This window comes from Mixophyes fleayi, chromosome 1 (assembly GCF_038048845.1).
Source record: "Mixophyes fleayi isolate aMixFle1 chromosome 1, aMixFle1.hap1, whole genome shotgun sequence".
In the NCBI taxonomy this organism is placed as follows: domain Eukaryota; kingdom Metazoa; phylum Chordata; class Amphibia; order Anura; family Limnodynastidae; genus Mixophyes; species Mixophyes fleayi.
Window position 1 is genome coordinate 174728959 of NC_134402.1, and position 21273 is coordinate 174750231.

Here is a 21273-nt window from a genome sequence, read left to right on the forward strand (position 1 = left end):
CAGGTACAAAAGACCTTTCAATTTACATTATGAAGTTGTCTTGAAGTGACCTTGAACACTCTTCAATGTATCTACAGGATATTGATTTGGAAAACATACATTATAATGCATAGAGAACCACTTATATGTCTGTCTACACAAGGTAAAATTTTGTAAAGATGATTCAACATCCAGTAATCACTGTGGGGAGACTGTCCGTGGTAGAACTGTGTGGATTTGTTTGGATAACCCTGACTTAAATAGAGTTTATAAGCCAATTCTTCTGGTGTCAGAATTGTTTGGGGAATGTCATATCTCAACCTGCTCATGAATCAAGTTGAGAGAGCCCACTTAAGGGGTGAATACCAGTGGGAAATCAACATATGTCTTTGAAACCATTTCCTAGTCATATCTACCAACTCCAGGATGCCCTACTGCTATGTATGCGCCACTAGATGTAATGGAGAGAGCCATGGAAGAAAAAGAATTGTAAATCAAGAAGACAAACTTTGTTCATTTTTCTGTGTAGATAACTTTTCCAGTGGAGATGCATGAGGGGTAGAAACCTCAGACAACATTCATGTACTTAACCATGCTCCAAATTCTGTAGCACTCCATATTTGTCTGTTGTATTCATTTGTATAGGAGAGTTGTATTCATTTGCTGTATAGTAGAATTGTAGAGGTGGTAATCGTAAAAACAATTACCACCACCCTGACAACCAGGACACCTACAAAGAAATACTGATTATCTAGGTCGCACTGTTCAGTGACATGGAACTCAACTGCCGGAGGGGTCTGTGTTTGGAATTACTTGCGGTTAGCATGATCCAGGCATCGGAAGTGGGCAGCGTCGCTTTGTAGTTAAGTCTGTTTTGATTGATGTCTTTTTTTTTTCTAATCAGTGTTTCTTTGTATGTATCCTGGTTGTCGGGGTTGTGGTACTCGGAAAAACGTGCCCAACCCGAATTGTAGTCATTAGCTGGGTAAGAGAACAGTGGTCACAGCAATAAGTTTGCATGGCCACACCCACACAAAATGTGGCATATTTTATTACTCAAACTGCACAAACTTCCTATAGTCCAGTAAGCCCTGCTGAAATATTTGCTCATTAGAAAAATTTCTGCTCACATTTAAAAAATTGTCTCTGCCCTAACATAAGATACTGCTTTACTTGGTACTGTGGCTTGTTTCATAATGCTAAATGTTATTTCACCTACTGAAGTCTTAGCTAGAGTAGAAAGAACAACCAAGATAGTCACGGTGCTAACATTTCACTTCCCTAATGTGGTCCCTGATTTTTTCTTTTTTTTAACCTGCAATGTGAAATGCTACCAAGTCACTTGTAACACAGTGGGACATTAGGATTTGTTACTTTTGTTATAATGCTCTGAGTACTCAGGGGCTTATGTTAAGTTGAATGCAAATTGCGTTCTTGGCTTATAATATGCCTTTTTACCTCTGTGCAGCGCACTAAGCACTAAATCCGAAATGAGAGGTTTGTGTGCATGTTCAGATGTAACAAAGCGTATTATATGCCAAGAATGCAATATGCATTCAACTTCACATAGGTCTCAGTTGGTAAACAGCTGACTGAAAGGATTGCGTTGTAAATTACATTTCCCTATGAGTCACTTCTATCTTCACATATACAGGTCTCATGGGGCCAGGGGTCTCTAAAATGGTGAAACTTAGTCAAGAATGCGGATATGAAGCTTATCTAGAAAAACGCAGCATCAAGTACTTTGTGGTCACTGCCTGTGATTTTTTAATTCTGATTCACTGTAATGTTGCTTCACAGTATGTTACGTTTTGCTATTGCAACCTTTTATACAGCAATTTATCATAAATAGTGATGCATATTATAACTGGCTATTACGTAACACAACCACAATGAAATCTGTTCCAGGACCAATGAGGGGGGAGATTTGAAAATGAAAATGAAACAATTGTTCAAATATATATACTATTGGATCTAAATGCAGTTTTAATAAATGAGCCCTGGTGACTGCCAAATAGTCTAGATCCGGTTCTGAATAGATACAATTCTGTTTATTGATAACAGATACAATAAGGTTAGTGTTTCATTTTTAACAATTATTTCATTTTTCAGAATTGAACAAAAAATATTTTCTTTTTTTTTTAAAGAGCTGTTTTTTAATGTTATACCTGTTGATATTTTTGTACAAATGCTATCTGAGTACGCACTGCCAGTTTTTGTTTCTTTGTGGTGAGACACGAATGTTGGTGTTATTTGCCCTTTAAGCCTGCAAAAGTCAGTAAATTAATGGTTAGGCTTCTTGCCACTTTCACAGCAAGATAAATTAATGACAGCATTGCTGTTAACATTTTGGAAACTACAAAATGATGTCCAATTACTAACCCAAAAATTGTGTTTGAAGGGAATTCACATGATATTGTTGCGTAAACGATTCAACAAGGGAATAATAAAATTCAGTATTTCTAAATCGGATGTGCTACACTATATAATTATATGTGAGTAACATAAGAACTTTCTCCTTCTTTCTGTTAAGGTTATTGACTCTGGGATGTTTAAGGAAATTCATTCACCTTCTGCAAATTCCAGAACTGTGTAAGACAGCTACTCACCAAAAGGTAAGTTCATGTTATACATACTTGTACTTATTTTAGAAGAAATGAATATATTATGATGCCTTTCTGGGTGACTGAAACAAGGATAAGCATATGCTCGTCTGAGAGATGCATTGTTCAAAAGCTATGGCATGGCAAATCCATGTAAGTGTTCAATCATATTTTATGATATGTTTGCACAATAGGGGTTCTGATATGTTGGCATTTGCATTACAAACATCAAGGCAGCTCTTACTGATAACAATAAATGCAAATATAGTAATTAATTGTTCTGAGACTGCTCCCTGTTTGTATGAAACTTTCTGCAGATGCTTCTACTGTAACTGCTGTCTGTGACTAAAACTCTTCATAAACAATATATGCAACATATATAATAGCACAATTGCTTTGTACCAATTTTCCTCTACCATAAATAACAGGCAACATAGTTTTAAATTGTAAAGTTTTTCCACAATTAATAGAATGTTCCACTCTGAGGCCTTTACTTTTGTGTTTTAAAGGTACACTAACACGTCCTTCCTTCTGTGTGTAAAATGCAAAACACAGCTATAGGGGTCCATTTCCACTAATTCTATTAAGCTTGACGCATCAAGAAGCCTATATATATTTTTTCTGAGTAGTTCTTAAAAAGGTCGATTATGAATTAAATCATTCCAAGTTTTTGCATTACTAGGGAATACAAAAGTAGAGGTAGCTCCTGAGTGTAAGGTAGACCTGGATCTTGTCACAAACATGGGTATCCATATTGGACAGATTTAACCATTTGGCACTTGGTTCAAACTGCAGGATAAAATTGGGGCCTGTAAAAATTGTTGGCAAATGACAACACACATCCAATAACAGGGGATATCTGAAAAAGTTCTGATCCACTTCAATTGGATTATTCTTGTTATTCTTATCAATGTGTGCCCACATACCCAGAAACATTAAGTCAGTTTACCCATATAGGAGTCAATATTGGAGCATGTGTGATCTACTTGACGCTAAGGTGTTAGCTCGTATTAGAAACTACAGTCATGGCCAAAAGTTTTGCGAGTCACACAAATATTATTTTTCTCAAAGTCTGCTGTCTCAGATTTTATGATGGCAATTTGCATATATTCCAGAATGTCATGAAAAGTGATCAAATTAATTGCAATTAATTTCAAAGTCCCTCTTTGCCATGGCAATGAACTTTATCCCTAAAACAATATTTCCACTGCATTTAGCATTGCCACAAAAGGAAGAGCTGACATCAGGTCAGTGATTCTCTCATAATACAGGTGAGAGTGTTGACAAGGACACGGCTGGAGATCAGTTTGTCATGCTGATTGAGTTAGAATAACAGACTGGAAGCTTTAAAAGGAGGGTGGTGCTTGAAGTCTTTGTTCTTGCTCTGTTAACCATGGTTTTCTGCAAGGAAACACATGCAGTCATCATTGCTTTGCACAATAAGGGCTACATAGGCAAGGATATTGCTGCTAGTTAGATTACACCTAAATCAACCATTTATCGGATCAGCAAGAACTTCAAGGAGAGAGGTGCAATAGTTGTGAAGAAGGCTTCAGGGCGCCCAAGAACGTCAAGCAATCACCAGGACTGTCTCCTAAAGTTGATTCAACTGCGGGATCAGAGCACCACTAGTGCAGAGCTTGCTCAGTAACGACAACAGGCAGGTGTCAGTGCATCTGCACGCAAAGTGAGGCGAAGACTTTTGGAGGATGGCCTGGTGTCAAGAAGGCCAGCAAAAAAGTATCTTCTCTCCAGGAGAAACATCAGGGACAGACTGATATTCTGCAAAAGGTACAGGGATTGGACTGCTGAGGACTGGAATAAAGTCATTTTCTCTGATGAATCCCCTTTGACATTGTTTGGGGCATCTGGAAAAGCACTTGTCCGGATAAGCAAAGATGAGCACTACCATCAGTCCTCTGTCGTGCCAACAGTAAAGCATTCTGAAACCATTCATGTATGGGGTTGCTTCTCAGCCAAGGGAGTGGGCTCACTTACAATTTTGCCTAAGAACACAGCCATGAATAAAGAATGGTAACAAAACATCCTCCAAGAGCAACTTCTCCCAACCATCCAAGAACAGTTTGGTGATGTACAATGCCTTTTCCAGCATGATGGAGCACCTTCCCATAAGGTAATATTGATAACTAAGTGGCTTAGGGATCATCATCATCATCATTTATTTATTTATATAGCGCCACTAATTCCGCAGCGCTGTACAGAGAACTCATTCACATCAGTCCCTGCCCCATTGGAGCTTACAGTCTAAATTCCCTAATATAGACACACACTCACACAGACAGACAGATAGGGAGGGACTAGTGTCAATTTTGATAGCAGCCAATTAATCTGCCAGTATGTTTTTGGAGTGTGGGAGGAAACCCACGCAAACACAGGGAGAACATACAAACTCCACACAGATAAGGCCATGGTCGGGAATCGAACTCATGGCCCCAGTGCTGTGAGGAAGAAGTGCTAACCACTGAGCCACTGTGCTGCACCATCAAAACATCCAAATTTTGGGTCCATTGCCAGGAAACTCCCCAGACCTTAATCCCATTGAGAACTTGTGGTCAATCCTCAAGAGGCGGGTGGACAAATAAAGACCCACAAATTCTGACAAACTCCAAGCATTGATTAGGCAAGATTGGGCGGCCATCAGTCAGTAGGTGGCCAGAAGTCTTAAAAAACGAAGGGGCAACACTGCAAATATTGACTCTTTCCATAATCTTAATGTAATGGTCAATAAAATCCTTTGATACTTATGAAATGCATGTAATTTTACTTTAGTATACCATAGCAACATCTGACAAAAAGGTCTAAAAACACTAAAGCAGCAAACTTTGTGAAAACCAATACTTGTGTTATTCTCAAAACTTTTTTGCCATGACTGTAAACGCATTTAAATTAAAATTAAAAAATCTAAAACACGTTCTGAAAGTACAAAGCATAAACTGTTTTTTAGGGAATGATTTGCTAAACTGGCCTTACAGGCAATTGACCCAATTGTGATTGATTTCCCTTCACTCAGGTGTGAAGTGCTGTAAAATTAAATAACCTGTAAAGGCTTCAAACAATCTTTTCATTAAAAATGTAAAATATATTGTTAACATTGTTGTTGTTTAATTGTAAAGAAAATAGGAGAAAATATGTGTTTTTCCAATTCATGTGCATCCTGTTACTGTTGTTTCCTTTTTAATTCCTCAATTATAGTTCAATAAAGATTACATTCTTCAAAAAGTAAAATATTTATTATAAATAAATATTATATAAAATAAAATATTATAACTAAAGGTGCTTTTCACCAAATCATCAAATATATTTCATATATTTTTGACAAAATGAGTTACCTAATAACGGAGAGTTAAGGTATAGTAACAGATATCAAATAGTCTTTCACTTTCATTATCTAATTAGATTGTTCAAAGCTTATTACTGATTGCTAGCATATCTGCACTATTAAGTAATCTCTTATTGATTCAATAAGAGATTACTTAATAGTGTCAAGCCTTTGCACTACTGGGTTTTTTTTTCCTTTCACTTATTTTTATGTATGCTTTGCTAAAGTCAATTATCTGACTTTTTGTTTACTCTTATGTACTTAATAAACACGAAGACCAGAGTTGGAAACTCTTCTCTTCAACACCTATTACTATAGTATTGGTGGAATCAAAGTAAAGTTGCCCAAACACATGTCAATGGTTGATTTGGACAATTTAGTCCCATATTTGCCCCACTTTTTTGTGTATGTGGGCTTATAAAACCAAACAATCCAGATAAATATCTGAGTAGTGTCAATCAGATTTCTGTTGGTACTGCCTGAATATCAACTCATAATCTCAGCAACTGCCATTGGGTCAACAGTAATCAGCATGAGCATTAAGCAAGTGGTTCCATCCAGACTGGTCAGAAACCTATAAGTAAAATACTAACTATATTCTGAGATTACATGGGTCTGGACTAGTAAAGCTCAGTTGGAACCTACAGGTTTGAATACCAGAGTGTTCTCAAAAGAGATGAGTAAATGGTCTGCTGTTTGCTGAACAGTTAGTCAATCCAGCACAAAACTTACAATTCAGACTAATATATGGTAATAAATCCAAAATTATCTGCTGTTTTGGGAAATCATTTTCCAACTGGTATCAATTTTAAAAAGAGAACTGATCTGGCACTGTTTCCTGTTGGCACATGAGGTCTTTTGTGTAGATTACAGAAAGTTAGAGTAGTGTTTTTCTCTCATGATGCTAAATTTTGCTGGTTTCTTTTTCGTTTTTCATTCTTGTTTTTATTGTGTCAAGTTGTGGAGGATGCAGAATGACTCTGAGTAAGCAGTACCCAGAACCAATCTGATTAGTTTTATTAAAGCAGAGGTGGCTGCAGAATCAGCCAGTTTAAAGATGAAATCAAGAAGGGAAGAATGACAAAGTTTAAATTCCCATTGAATTGTAATATGAGTGAGACTTCCATCTGTCATGATCCCTCCATCCTAATATTTCTTTCAACCAATGCAAACATTTGAATTTAGAATGCGATGAGACATATAGTTATTAATCCTAAATCAAAGATGACTGTGTGAAGTACGATCAGCTATAGTTATGCCAAAGCCTGTCTGTTTCACTGTGTGAACAATTTATTTGGGGAGTGTTTATTAGAGATGGACAAATTGATTTGGCTGAACTGCTGAATTTCTCAGATTTGCAATTGCTGACTTAATTTGCAAAGAGTTCCTGATTCACAAAAAATTTAGTAAATAATTAAAAAGCAATGGAGAATTAGGCCAATCACAAAGCTCGGATCATAAATTGTCAGGCATCAACAGATGGAGCTAATAGACTCTTGGACAGATATTCTTCCTGGATTACACTAGAGAAGCATCTGTGGATACTCCCTGAGGAGATCCTTTATGCACTCAATACAAACAAAAAAGAGTGAGCACTCTAATCCACTAAATCACTCTCAACCTGAGATAAGCAGCATATAGATTTTATTTTCACAAATTTTGTTTAATATTATTATTTTTTTATCTGTATTTATATTTTTATTTATGTTTTTCTTTTGTCTGTTTTATTTGTGTAATGACCTGACATTGAGCACTATAGGATTATTTATATTGTTTACATGAATTGCACTCAAGGAGCACCAACACTTCTGGACGGTCCATCCAATGTAATCCAAGGAGCATGTCAACACTTTGCTCTCAGATGACACCTCCCTATACTAAATGTGCTTTTTTTGTGCTCCTTGGTGTGTGTGGAGAAGTCAAAAAATCTTCACAGACACACTGTTCAAAAGTGTAATTGTCACATCAAAGTTCAACCTACTACCATTTTAGAATTAACCCTTTTAATAAATTAAACTCAGTGTTGTTTGGGGCTGTGCAGATGGAACAAAAGCCACCAATCCTGCAATGCTTACAGATATAGTAGCAACAGGCTAAATGCACCTTCTCATGAGAAGTGCCATTCCTTTTGCTATGTGCTGCACTACTACTGGTACTAATATCATGTGGAGTGGTAGGCATCCCAGTGGTAGGCATCCCAGTGCAGGCAGGAACCTCTGCAGTTGCCACCAAGCTCATGCCAGCTTTGATCAGGTCTATTTTACCAATAGATCTATTTTCAGCTGCCTGGATTACAAATACTTTAATAGTCCTACCAAAAAAAGTTGTTTCAAATTATTTCACATATCGAACCGTTAGAGAACTGCAGCTTGCCCATACACATAGGCAAGCTGCCCATGTGTATGGACAAGTTAATTTTACCTTTGTGATTTGCTTGTATCATTTTCCAGTAGATTATGAGTAATAAATTAACTTTATTTCTTGACTACATTAATTGAAATTGAAGGTTTGCAGATATTTACTTTCATTCTTCTGTTACGATAAAAGCTCTTCATTCCAAGCAGAATTCAGAAAACAATTTCTATTGCTGACAGGGGAAATGGGGAAGTTGTACTTGGTGCTGGAAGCAGCGGATCTCTTTATGGTTCCTGGCTGTGGAGAAATAGCCAGGAATCATAATTCCCCACAGTTGCTCATGCCAAATATATCAATAAACTCGGTCCTAAACAAACATAGAAAGGCAAATTTCTCAGATGGTGAATAAAATATGAATTTTATTATGTCTATTAAAAACAGACAGCAGTGATCAAAGTTACAAACAATTCAAATAACCAGTCATCTCCTCCACTGTGGCTTTTGTGTACACATTATATCTTCCTCTCAGTCCTGTCTTTTTTGTGTATACTATTATGTTTTCCAATTGTTTGCCTTGCCATGTCTGCCTTGTTTATTTATTACTGCTAACCTTCCATTGTCTCTCTGTTCTTGTCCTGCAACCCCAGCTTGACTTGTAGTTCCAGATTTCCTTATGCTTTCAAAGTCCTGAGGCAACTGTGTGCCAATGACAGGTCTGAGGGAAATCCTGGTTGTCATAACCCAAGAGCACACTAAGATGAGGAACTCAGTTCTCAATTAGTTTTTTGGGTGTCAGGTCCTACTTCACCATCCTTTCATTATTCCTGCTTCAGTCTTGCCTGTTATCCTTGATGTGCCTTTGTTCCATTTATGTTTGCACTCCTAGTATTGACCCCTACCTAGCTGACTGCCAATTTCAGTTTTCAACCTATGCTGTATAACTCCCGAAACCTTGCCTGAATAATCAGTTGCAGTGATGGTTTGTTGCTATGTCCATATGAGTCATCATCCCTCTCTGGATAATCTTAGTACACACTTTTCCTGTTATGATATATATTTCCCGGGAGATTAACATATCTGATGTAAAGCTGTCAGAACTATTATGTTGCTGGAAGACTCAAAGTTTCTAGTTGCCAGTCTAATCTAGCTTCCTAAGTACCCAGATTCCAGTGCTGCTCTGTTTACTGATTACCTAGATCCCAAAACTTTGATAACTGAAAACGTAGGTGTACTGTCTGGCCTATCTATTTCTAATTTATATGATCACCAAATCCTCATTGCTTTACCTGTTGGTACAGAGTCTGAGTCCTTTTCATTTCCTCCCTCCCTTTGTTATTCCTGCCCTCAATTTTGTCCTATATGCTTGATGTGTCTGTGTTCTATTTATTTACTACCACTTAATAAAACATAAAACCATCTCTGACAATAACACTGAAAGGCCCTATATCAATACTGTACTGCACTGTATAAATCTACATTTGAGTTATACTTGTTATAGATTATGAGCATTGGCTCTTCAAGACCTGATTACGATTTATATGGATACAATCCTTAAATGAAGCCTACTGTTTTCAAATGGTTCTTGGATTCTGTTTATGCCAAATTATTTCAACATCTTAAACTGAATCTACCATTTTCCCCTATATGTGCGCTATAGGTGGACTGTAGTTATAATATCAAGATAGAACTGGATCCAAATATTAGTTCATGGAGTGAACATAGAAAGATGATCTTATGATTTTTGTATGTATTGGATGCAATGTGTTTTTTATATGTTTTTCTCTGTTTATTTGAATTGATTATTTTGTTAAAATTAAATAGTTTTTTAAACAAATTTCCTATGGTGGTATCTTTAATTTGGAGAAGGTTTTTTGTGCTTCTTAATTCTTTTTCGTTTTAAAGGCCAGCCCTGCACTCTTAACAAGGAGCAGCCTCTTACAGTTGCTGTCAGAAATCTAACATTGCAAATTGGAATATTTCCTTTTGCTACCTGTACATGTCATAGTGTCGCCAGGAACGCATTTTGGTCCTATGAGTAAAACATTCATGACAGCTTCCAAAGGGATAAAACAAGTTATAAAATGTGCTAAGGAATAGTCTTTCTTCCATCAGAAATTCCTGACTGACATGGTAGTCTTTTAGAGCCCAATAAAGAAAAAGGGAAGAATGAGAGTCCTTATGAGGCAAGGAAAAAACGAGAAAAATAAAAAAAATGTATTTTCTGTGAAAAATGGTCTAAGCAATTAGCTATTCTTACCTCCCTTTCTGTCAGACTTCACCTTCCATTTAAAAATCACATTTCCCTACCAAGTTTTATATATCGAATTTCATGTTCTAACACCGGCGTTATTAGGTAACTCCAGATTACCTGTTTAAATTGTATCTAGCAGGCCCTCCAAGGTGTCCCTGTAACTGGGGCATATATATATATATGAATATATATATATATATATATATATATATATATATATATATATACTTTTTCTCTGTGCTTATTACCAATATACCCCCCTTTTCCTTTCCAATGGTATCTATATCAGCGCTGTAGACAAGTCTAGGAATTATGTTGCTTCTTGTAATTCCATAGAAAGAGAAAGAATTAAGAGTGTAAATAGTCATCCAAGTAACAGGAGTATACATAGTCATCCAAGTAACAGGAGTATACATAGTCATCCAAGTAACAGGAGTATACATAGTCGTCCAAGTAACAGGAGTATACATAGTCATCCAAGTAACAGGAGTATACATAATCGTCCAAGTAATAGGAGTATACATAGTCATCCAAGTAACAGGAGTATACATAGTCGTCCAAGTAACAGGAGTATACATAGTCGTCCAAGTAACAGGAGTATACATAGTTGTCCAAGTAACAGCAGTATACATAGTTGCCCAGCTCACCTAATCCTTTCTCCCCAGGGCACATACTGCAAGGTCCCCTTGAAAAAAGGAAACTGTTTCTTTCAAAGGAGAGCTAGTCATGTACTCTATCCATTCTAAAGTTTACTTTATGGTACTATTTTTGTATAATTAACAGAAAATCTTTTTGGGTTGTTTTAGGCTTTATAATCTCAATTGAGATGTGGATTCATGAATCCACTACACTCTGACCCTTTATCATTATTTGTCTTTAGACATGGAATAGTAAAGTAGCTTTAAAAGAAGCCTTAAAATAGACATCATTTTAAAGTGTGTAGAAGTAAGGTATGAATTGTCTACCAGGATAAACAGACAAAATTATGTGCCTCTAAAAGGGTGTGGCTAGGTGCAGTCTGCAGATTGGGCATTGTCAACAATTGGAGGACGTGACTTGCGCTTAATTATTCCACCCTCCAACCACCTTCCTCCCTCTCCATTATACTCATCTATAAATAGGGGCACTCAGGCAGCGGTGCCCACTGGGCTTTACCCAGCATCCCAGATGATCACTCCAACACTGGTTTGTAATAAAGACATACAATGACAAAGAGGTTCATTTCTGTAAAATCATTGAAAGATAAACTTTTACATACCGTTTATTCCTGTGAGCTGACTTACGTGAATAACTTCATAGGAATATAAATTATAATACAACTGTGTTTGTGTCATTTCAAATGGATGTTCTTGTCTCTCTAATGAATACACATAACAATAGTTATTAGTAATTTATTTTGTCAGCAATTTACTTCTTCCTTTCACAGAAACAATACAACGCTAAACCTAATATACAAGTTGGTTTATAATAAAGGGTTACATATATATATATATATAATTATATATGTAAGAGTTTCACAAGGCGTCAGAATGTAAAATATTTGACATAAAGTCGTAATCGTGAGAGGAAGCATTTCCCTATATTCAGGTGACTTCCAGTAGTAATCTTAGTAAATGCAGTCAGCCTCTTCTATTCAACTTCAGTGAAAACTGGCTGATTAGTGACAACAGTAACTGCACAGTAAATGGAAATACAAATATCTCAGGTTCTGTCAGGATATGGGAACTTATCTTTGTATGTTATCACTGAGTTTTTACATAAGGAAACCTTGCATTTTAAATTAAGAGGCCATTTTACCGAAGATTATTTCCCCTCTAATGGACAAGCACTACAATGCAGATCCATCATCCAGCACCCCAGCATTGTATGCTGCATTTTAGTGGACAATAGATTTGTGGGGTGAAACATTTTGTGGTGTTCTTCCCACCTGATGGCTGCACCCTTTTCAACATGCTCCTGGAAAGCTCTTGGATTGCATATAAACTCTTCTAAAACTTTGCAAGCAGTTCATAGCCATAAGCTGATTTCTCAACTTCCTCCCACAAACATCATAAAATGTGATATGTAGCTCTACCTCAAAGCAAGACTACAAAGCAGCTGGATGCTTGCACATAAACCTTTTACACTTCCCTTAAGCCTGCTTCTACGGAATAAAATCTTACATCGTTGCTGTAGGACACCAAGGAGACTTAAACCTGTATTTTATACCCAAAGAAAACTACAGCATATGTGGGGAAGAATGGCAGTGATCTACTTCATTTATTATGAGCAGGCTATAAAATCTCAGGTTTACTGTCTCAAGTATGTCGTTTTACTGCCAAGGTTATTAAAAATGAGATAAAATACATTCTCTAGTCTATGCTAGACATTCATTTTAAACAAAAGTTCTGTACTTATATCCAGAGATTAGATGAATTAACTGGTTTGAAATTCAAGTAAACGATTTACATAAAGGAAAGTACAAGAATTGAGATTGCAGAGATTAAATCATAAGTGTCTGGTGTCACACACAGGTAAATGCAAACTCAAATGATATATGGAATTATTTATCTGTGTGCTTCAATGCAAAATAAATATATATATATATAGACAAAAGTATTTTGCCACACCTGTTAATTATTGAATTGAGGTGTTTCAATCAGACCCGTTGCCAGAGGTGTATAAAATCAAGCACCTAGCCATGCAGTTTCTATTTGCAAACATTTGTGATACAAAATGGGTCCTTCTGAAGATCTCGGTGACTTCAAGCATGGTACTGTGATTGGATCCCACTTTTGCAATAATATGGTTTATGAGATTTAATCCTTACTAGATAATCCACGGTCAATTGTAAGTGATATTATTAGAAATTGGAAGTGTTTAGGAAAAACAGTAACTTAGCCACGAAGCAGAAGACCACATAAAATCACAGCGGGGTCAACAACTGCTAAGGCGCACGGTGCATAAAAGTCGCCAACGCTGTGCTGATTCCATAGATGAAGAGTTGGGGAGTTGGGAACTTCCACTGACATTAATGTAAGCACAAAAACTGTGTGGTTAGAGCTTAATGGAATGGGTTTTCATGGCCGAGCAACTGCATGCAAGCCTCACATCACCAAGTCCAGTGCCAAGCCTCGGATGCAGTTGTGTAAAGCACACCGACACTGGAATGTGGAGCAGTAGAATCGTGATCTGTGGAGTGATGAATCACGCTTCTCTGTTTGGCAGTCAGATGGGCAGTCTGGGTTTGGGGGATACTGGGAGAACGTTACCTGTCTGACTGCATTATGCCAAATGTGAAGTTTGGTGGAGGAGGGATAATGGTATGGGGCTTTTTTTCAGGGTTTGGGCTAGGTCTCTTATCTCCAGTGAAGGACAATTTTAATGCTTCAGCATGCCAGGTCATTTTGAACAATGCTATGTTTACGAACTTTGTGGCATTAGATTGGGGAAGGTCCTCTTCCATTCCAACATGACTGTGCCCCAGTGCACAAAGCAAGGACTACAAAAACATTGTTTGATGAGTTCAATGTGGAAGAGCTTGATTGGCCCGCACAGAGCCCTGACCTCAACCCCATCGAACATCTTTGGGATGAACTGGAACGGAGATTGCGAGCCAGGCCTTCTTGTCTAACATCAGTGCCTGACTTCATAAATGCTCTACATAATGAATGGGCACAAATTCCCACAGACACACTCCAACATCTTGTAGAAAACCTTCCAAAAAGAGTGGAAGCTGATATTGCTGTAAAAGGGGGTATATGTATTTGAATACAATGTCATTACAGTCCCTGTTGGTGTAATGGTCAAGTGTAGGAATACTTTGTCCATATAGTGTATATACATTGGTCAAACAATTGACTCATATAGAACAAAGAAATATTTGGCACTTATGGAATGCAGAAAAATGATGATATATATTCCGATGTGGTAACCACATTTCTAGACCTGAAAGATCAAGCATATATGAATTTGATGTTCGGGTGTTCAAATACTATATACATATACTATGATAGGGCTAAACCAGAGAAGGAACCTGATGCAGCAGCTGTAGAGTAACCAGATTTGCAGTGAGAGCAAGAAACCTACACCTACCAATGAGCTATGCTTATTAGATTAGGGAGAAGCCTCCACAAGCATCCACAGCAAATGTAGGCAATGCATTTTATATTTTCTGGACCTTCCCATATATTTTGTAGATCATAAAGCCTGCTGTTTGCATAGTGGTCAATTTTACTTTATCCAAAATGTTAATATGCCATTCCTCCTAAATTAAGTAAAAACATTTTTGTAATAGAACCCTAACCCCCACATAACTCATACTTTTCAATTCACATGTAACAATATGCCCATATAACAGCCTTACATAAGTAGTTTTTACAGATAACCAGTGGTATTCTTAATTAAATAAGTTTATGTATCATTTATTTGTACAAGTGTGTCTAAGTTATGATGTGGAGCTGTTAATCACATTCAAAGTGGATATATAGTATAAAAAAATAACATCACAACATATATTAAACAGCATGAAAGTTTAATAAATGTTGTAAAAATGAGACAGTATATTAAACTGTAATATGGTTGCTTAACAATTTGGAATGTTACAAAATGACCTAACAACCTAATGCTATTAATTAGCAGATGTGAAAATAAGTTACTATTACTTTTTTTTATATTAGCAAGACTAGCACAGGGAGTTCTATTTATGAACCCATCCAAAATTTATTGTGAGAAATTGCAAGAAGGGGACATCAATTTAGACCTGGCAGTCTTATCCTTTTTCTCAAATTATTTGTTTTCAGGACTGAACATTGGTTAGAATACAGGAACTTTCCTTTATCAGTCCGTGATTGCACCAGTATTAGTGATATTCAGTATAGGTAAGACGAGGGAGTACATAGCTGAAGTCTGTGTAGTTCCTAAGATGAGCAGTCATAATTATCTAATGAAAATAGATCCTCAAAATTCACTTTCATCCATTGCCAGCTTGCACATAGTGACATATTAGCCCATAATGAAGGTAATTTACAAACCATAAACACCATTACCCGCTTTGTCATATCATGTGACTATTTTTGCTCAATTACTTCTGTTATTACAGACATGTAAATGGATTAGTGGGGCAAGTTGTCATGAATTGCAATAACAGAATATTGAGTATGTCACAATTTTGAGTTTCAGAAAAATACAGCCACATTTCACATCTTGATGTGCTTATTTTAAAGCAACCGCATAATAGATCAACTTGATGATGTTGACTGGTGTTTAAAGTGTGTTAAAAAGATAAATAAGTAACTAAATCATCTAAAAAAATTGAAAGCTGCACCAGCACTGATAGCCTTGGTTGGGGTTACCGCTATTTTGAAGGGAGAAACAGCATGGGTTCCCCCTCAAAAGCCACAACCAGTTCCAGGCTATGCTAGGCTGGGATGGTCACAATATAACAGGGAGACCCACACTGTACCACCCATTTGTCATAGTTGAAACTGGCCCCAGTCTGACCAGAATGATCTGAATTTCCTAGGGAATCAGGTAGAACTACAAGTGCCATCATGTCCGTGTCTGTCAGAGCATTCAGGTGCACGGAGAACTACAAATAACAGCATGCAGTGGCACCCTGGGCTGCTGGAACCAGTGTGTTGTTCCACACAGTGGGTTATGAGTTCATTTCACTGTGTTGGGGAAGTCCATTGTAGTAATGTATCATTGAACTTCACTGGTAAAGCTGAATCATGGAAATCACTTAAGGCCATTTGTAAACTAGTTCGAAATGTGAACTGGAGTCACATTAGACCCATTACTTCTGTTGTCACCATACCAGTTCATACTCTCAGTTGGGACAGATACATTTTTTCGTATGCTGCCTTCACATTTTTGTGCCTTCAAGGCAAGTCATATGCTTTGAGGCCAGTTGAGTGTCCTACATTAATCTGCATGAAGCACTCATTAACCACTGCATGTCAAACACGCTCACATTTGATATGTGGTGCCACTGGATACCCATCTTTAAGATCTCCTGTTTCCAAAATCTATACAGAAAAATTCAAGCACTGGGCTCTGATACGTTAATCTTCAGATGTATTTAAATGCTACAAGATAATAAAAATGCTGACTGACACTTTTAATGGGATAATTTATTACTTTATGTTCTCCAGGCTAAACCAGCTGTACTAATTCTTAATTCAGTTGTCTTCAGCATTTTTTCCAGGAAAATGTAAAAGTAGATTTATGTGTTTCAATTTAGGGGGGGTTGGAATAGTAAGGTGTAAATTCCATGGGCATTAATTTTATGCATTTTTAATACTACTAAAATGCATATAAATAGGTATGACACTGGAGAGCATTGTTTTGAGTGCCACAATAACTTTTACTACTGTTATTAGCATTCAGTTTACATTTTTTGAAACTCATCTTGTTCTATCTCAGGTAAATGCATTGTGGAAGCTTACAGGAAGCTCTAAGGGGCTCATTTATAGTTTCTTTTGAGCAAGATACACATTTTCGTGTTGCGCAGGTGCACCAAAACTGCATACACATACATACATACATACATACATACATACATACATACATACATACGTATATCGTTTTTACGTCTCCTTGATATGCGCTTCCATCCGCCTGTTTAAGTGGAATTGGGAAGAGATGGGGTGGGCAAGCATTGGACGAATACTCTAACAGGGAGTTGTGAATGCAACTAAGTTAGTGGTGGACTCATACACATATATGCCTGTCAGGAGGTATATCTCATGTGGGTGCTGCAGGACTGGTGACATCTATGCAAAGATGATGGTGACTATCAGCAGCATATCTAGCCACTTCTGATTGGCTAATTGCTTATTGATCCTCTCAGATAATAATTAATTAGCTTCATCGGTGTACAAATAGGAATGATGCAGCGAACATTTACAAACACTGTAAAGCCACATCTATATGCTATCTCTATACTTTCTCCATGCTATCCCTAAACTATTGTAGGGCACAGTGTCGGACTGGCGCATGAAGGGCCCATCAGGGAAACCAATGACTGGGGCCCACCTAATACCATGTAGAGCTGCAAAGGGGGTGTTGGTGCACTTAAGACGGGGGACTATTAATTTAGACAAATTTAGACAAATATACAGGCAAAACTGTGTGCACTACTGTTAGGTCCACGCATTTCTGCCTTCACTAGCAGTACAGTGTGAAGCAGGACATACCTCCCAACTGTCCTTGTAGTCGGACCAAATCCTGACTAAGTGTTATATTCACCCAAATTTGGGACTGCCCCACCAGATTCAGGACAGTTGGCAGATTGTCCTGCTCTCTCCTACCTGTCTTGTCACTTTCACCACCTGTAGCTGCTGTTTTTTTAGATCAGTTGCTGCTTGTCTGGATTCTTGAAGGCCGTATTGGAAAAAAGAAATGGGTACATGAAATTTAGAAAACTACAACCATATTCGGCATTAAATCAACAGCACCCACATTTAATAATTAGGCCTCTCTCCAGCCCCAACAGTAAAGTAATAGTACTAACATTTGATAAATAGATCTATTTCCCTCCAACCATACTTAACACTAAATTAATAGTATTCCCATTTAATAAATAATTCTATTACCCTCTCTCCAAACAGCCCCAGCAATAAATTAATAGCATTTACGTTTAATACAACCATTCCTGGCTTTAAATAATATTCACATTTATTAAATAGCCCTCTTCCTCAAACTCAGCCCCACATTCAATTATAGACCCAAACCACTCTAGCATTAAATTAAAGGTCCTGTTACCCTATCTTAATTTAATAGGCCCCACCAATAAGTTAAATTGCCCCCACTATCACCCAACAAATAAAATAGCATCCATTAAATAATTAGCCCCCACCTAAACTCCACCATTAAATTAATAGCCTACCTTACACACATGTACTATTAAGACAGCCCCCCCATTTCCTCACACATTATAGCAGGCACCCTCCATATAGTTTTTTCTGTGCAGCCCCCTCCCTAAGTGAAGTGAGACTTCCTGTCTACCAATGTTTTTGAGCTCAAAAAACCAAAGCAAAACAAAAAAAGCTGTTCATTGCTCCACCCCACCAATGAAAGGGGTGGGGGGTATCAAGCATCGTGGTCCACCAGGGAATACCCTGGCGGGCTAGTCCGACGCTTATGGTGCACAGTTGCTACGCCTGATATTCGCCTGCCACAAATGCTACTGGTCTTGAGGTGTGTTCGACTGAACATATGCATGTAAATATGCTTTTTTTATGTGCATTGCTCCCCGACTCTATCCGCTTGAAAACAACTGCATCCGCATGGTTTAGGTAAAATTAAGTTATGTTGTTAATAGGGATGAGCGCACTCGGATTTATGAAATCCGAGCCCACCCGAACGTTGCGGATCCGAGTCGGATCCGAGACAGATCCGGGTATTGGCGCCAAATTCAAATGTGAAACTGAGGCTCTGACTCATAATCCCGTTGTCGGATCTCGCGATACTCGGATCCTATAAATTCCCCGCTAGTCGCCGCCATCTTCACTCGGGCATTGATCAGGGTAGAGGGAGGGTGTGTTAGGTGGTCCTCTGTGCTGTTTAGTTCTGTGCTGTGCTGTGCTGTGCTGTGCTGTGCTGTGCTGTGCTGTGCTGTGCTGTGCTGTGTTCTGCAGTATCAGTCCAGTGGTGCTGTGTGCTGTGCTCTGTCCTTCTGAGGTCAGTGGTGCTGCTGGGTCCTGTGCTGTGTCCTGTTCAGTCCAGTGGTGCTGTGTCCTGTGCTCTGTGCTTCTAAGGGCATAGTTATTTCCCCAATATTCCCCTGTGTTTAAAAAAATAAAAAAAAGTTTTTTTAAAAAATACCAAAAACTAATTTAATTTTTTTTAATTACCACAAAATTTGCACAACCAATCCTGCAGTATAAGCCCATTGGTACTGCAATATTACCAAGTTCACACATTCAGCAGTAAAAGTCCAGTGGTACTGCAATATTACAAAGTTTACACATTCTGCAGTATCAGTCCAGTGGTGCTGTGTCCTGTGCTCTGTCCTGCTGAGTTCCGTAGTGCTGCTGGGTCCTGTGCCGTGTCCTGTTCAGTCCAGTGGTGCTGTGTCCTGTGCTCTGTGCTTCTAAGGGCATAGTTATTTCCCCATTATTCCCAAGTTTTTAAAAAATAAAAAAAAAGTAAAAAAATAAAAAAAATTTAAAAAAAAAAAAAAATATATAATAATTATAACCAAATTTGCAAAACCAATCCAGCAGTATAAGTCCATTGGTACTGCAATATTACCAAGTTCACACATTCTGCAGTATCAGTCCAGTGGTGCTGTGTCCTGTGCTCTGTCCTGCTGAGTTCCGTAGTGCTGCTGGGTCCTGTGCCGTGTCCTGTTCAGTCCAGTGGTGCTGTGTCCTGTGCTCTGTGCTTCTAAGGGCATAGTTATTTCCCCACTATTCCCAAGTTTTTTAAAAATAAAAAAAAAGTAAAAAAAAATAAAAAATTTAAAAAAAAAAAAATATATAATAATTATAACCAAATTTGCAAAACCAATCCAGCAGTATAAGTCCATTGGTACTGCAATATTACCAAGTTCACACATTCTGCAGTATCTTGTGCTACATATAATGGAGACCAAAAATTTGGAGGATAAAGTAGGGAAAGATCAAGACCCACTTCCTCCTAATGCTGAAGCTGCTGCCACTAGTCATGACATAGACGATGAAATGCCATCAACGTCGTCTTCCAAGCCCGATGCCCAATCTCGTAGTACCGGGCATGTAAAATCCAAAAAGCCCAAGTTAAGAAAAAGTAGCAAAAAGAGAAACTTTAAATCATCTGAGGAGAAACGTAAAGTTGCCAATATGCCATTTACGACACGGAGTGGCAAGGAACGGCTTAGGCCCTGGCCCGTGTTCATGACTAGTGGTTCAGCTTCACCCACGGATCTTAGCCCTCCTCCTCCTCCCCCCCCCTACAAAAAATTGAAGAGAGTTATGCTGTCAGCAACAAAACAGCAAACAACTCTGCCTTCTAAAGAGAAATTATCACAAATCCACAAGGCGAGTCCAAGGATGTTGGTGGTTGTCAAGCCTGACCTTCCCATCACTGTACGGGAAGAGGTGGCTCGGGAGGAGGCTATTGATGATGTAGCTGGCGCTGTGGAGGAACTTGATGATGAGGATGGTGATGTGGTTATTGTAAATGAGGCACCAGGGGGGGAAACAGCTGTTGTCCATGGGATGAAAAAGCCCATCGTCATGCCTGGTCAGAAGACCAAAAAATGCACCTCTTCGGTCTGGAGTTATTTTTATCCAAATCCAGACAACCAATGTATGGCCATATGTAGCTTATGTAAAGCTCAAATAAGCAGGGGTAAGGATCTTGCCCACCTAGGAACATCCTCCCTTATACGTCACCTGAATAACCTTCATAGTTCAGTGGTTAGTTCAGGAACTGGGGCTAGGACCCTCATCGGTACAGGGACACCTAAATCCCGTGGTCCAGTTGGATACACACCAGCAACACCCTCCTCGTCAACTTCCTCCACAATCTCCATCGGATTCAGTCCTGCAGCCCAAGTCAGCAGCCAGACTGAGTCCTCCTCAATACGGGATTCATCCGAGGAATCCTGCAGCGGTACGCCTACTACTGCCACTGCTGCTGTTGCTGCTGTTAGTCGGTCATCTTCCCAGAGGGGAAGTCGTAAGACCGCTAAGTCTTTCACAAAACAATTGACCGTCCAACAGTCGTTTGCCATGACCACAAAATACGATAGTAGTCACCCTATTGCAAAGCGTATA

General features: G+C 38.2%; 1 protein-coding gene across 2 annotated transcripts in view; it reads left to right on the forward strand.

The window, feature by feature from the left end:
* Positions 1-21273, forward strand: part of TMEM150C (transmembrane protein 150C) — a 147053-nt gene that overhangs the window by 79473 nt on the left and 46307 nt on the right. For both annotated transcript variants that reach the window (XM_075204548.1, XM_075204549.1), the window contains exon 2: positions 2513-2594. The gene's annotated coding sequence lies outside the window, so the exon portion shown is untranslated. The remainder of the gene's footprint in view (positions 1-2512; positions 2595-21273) is intronic.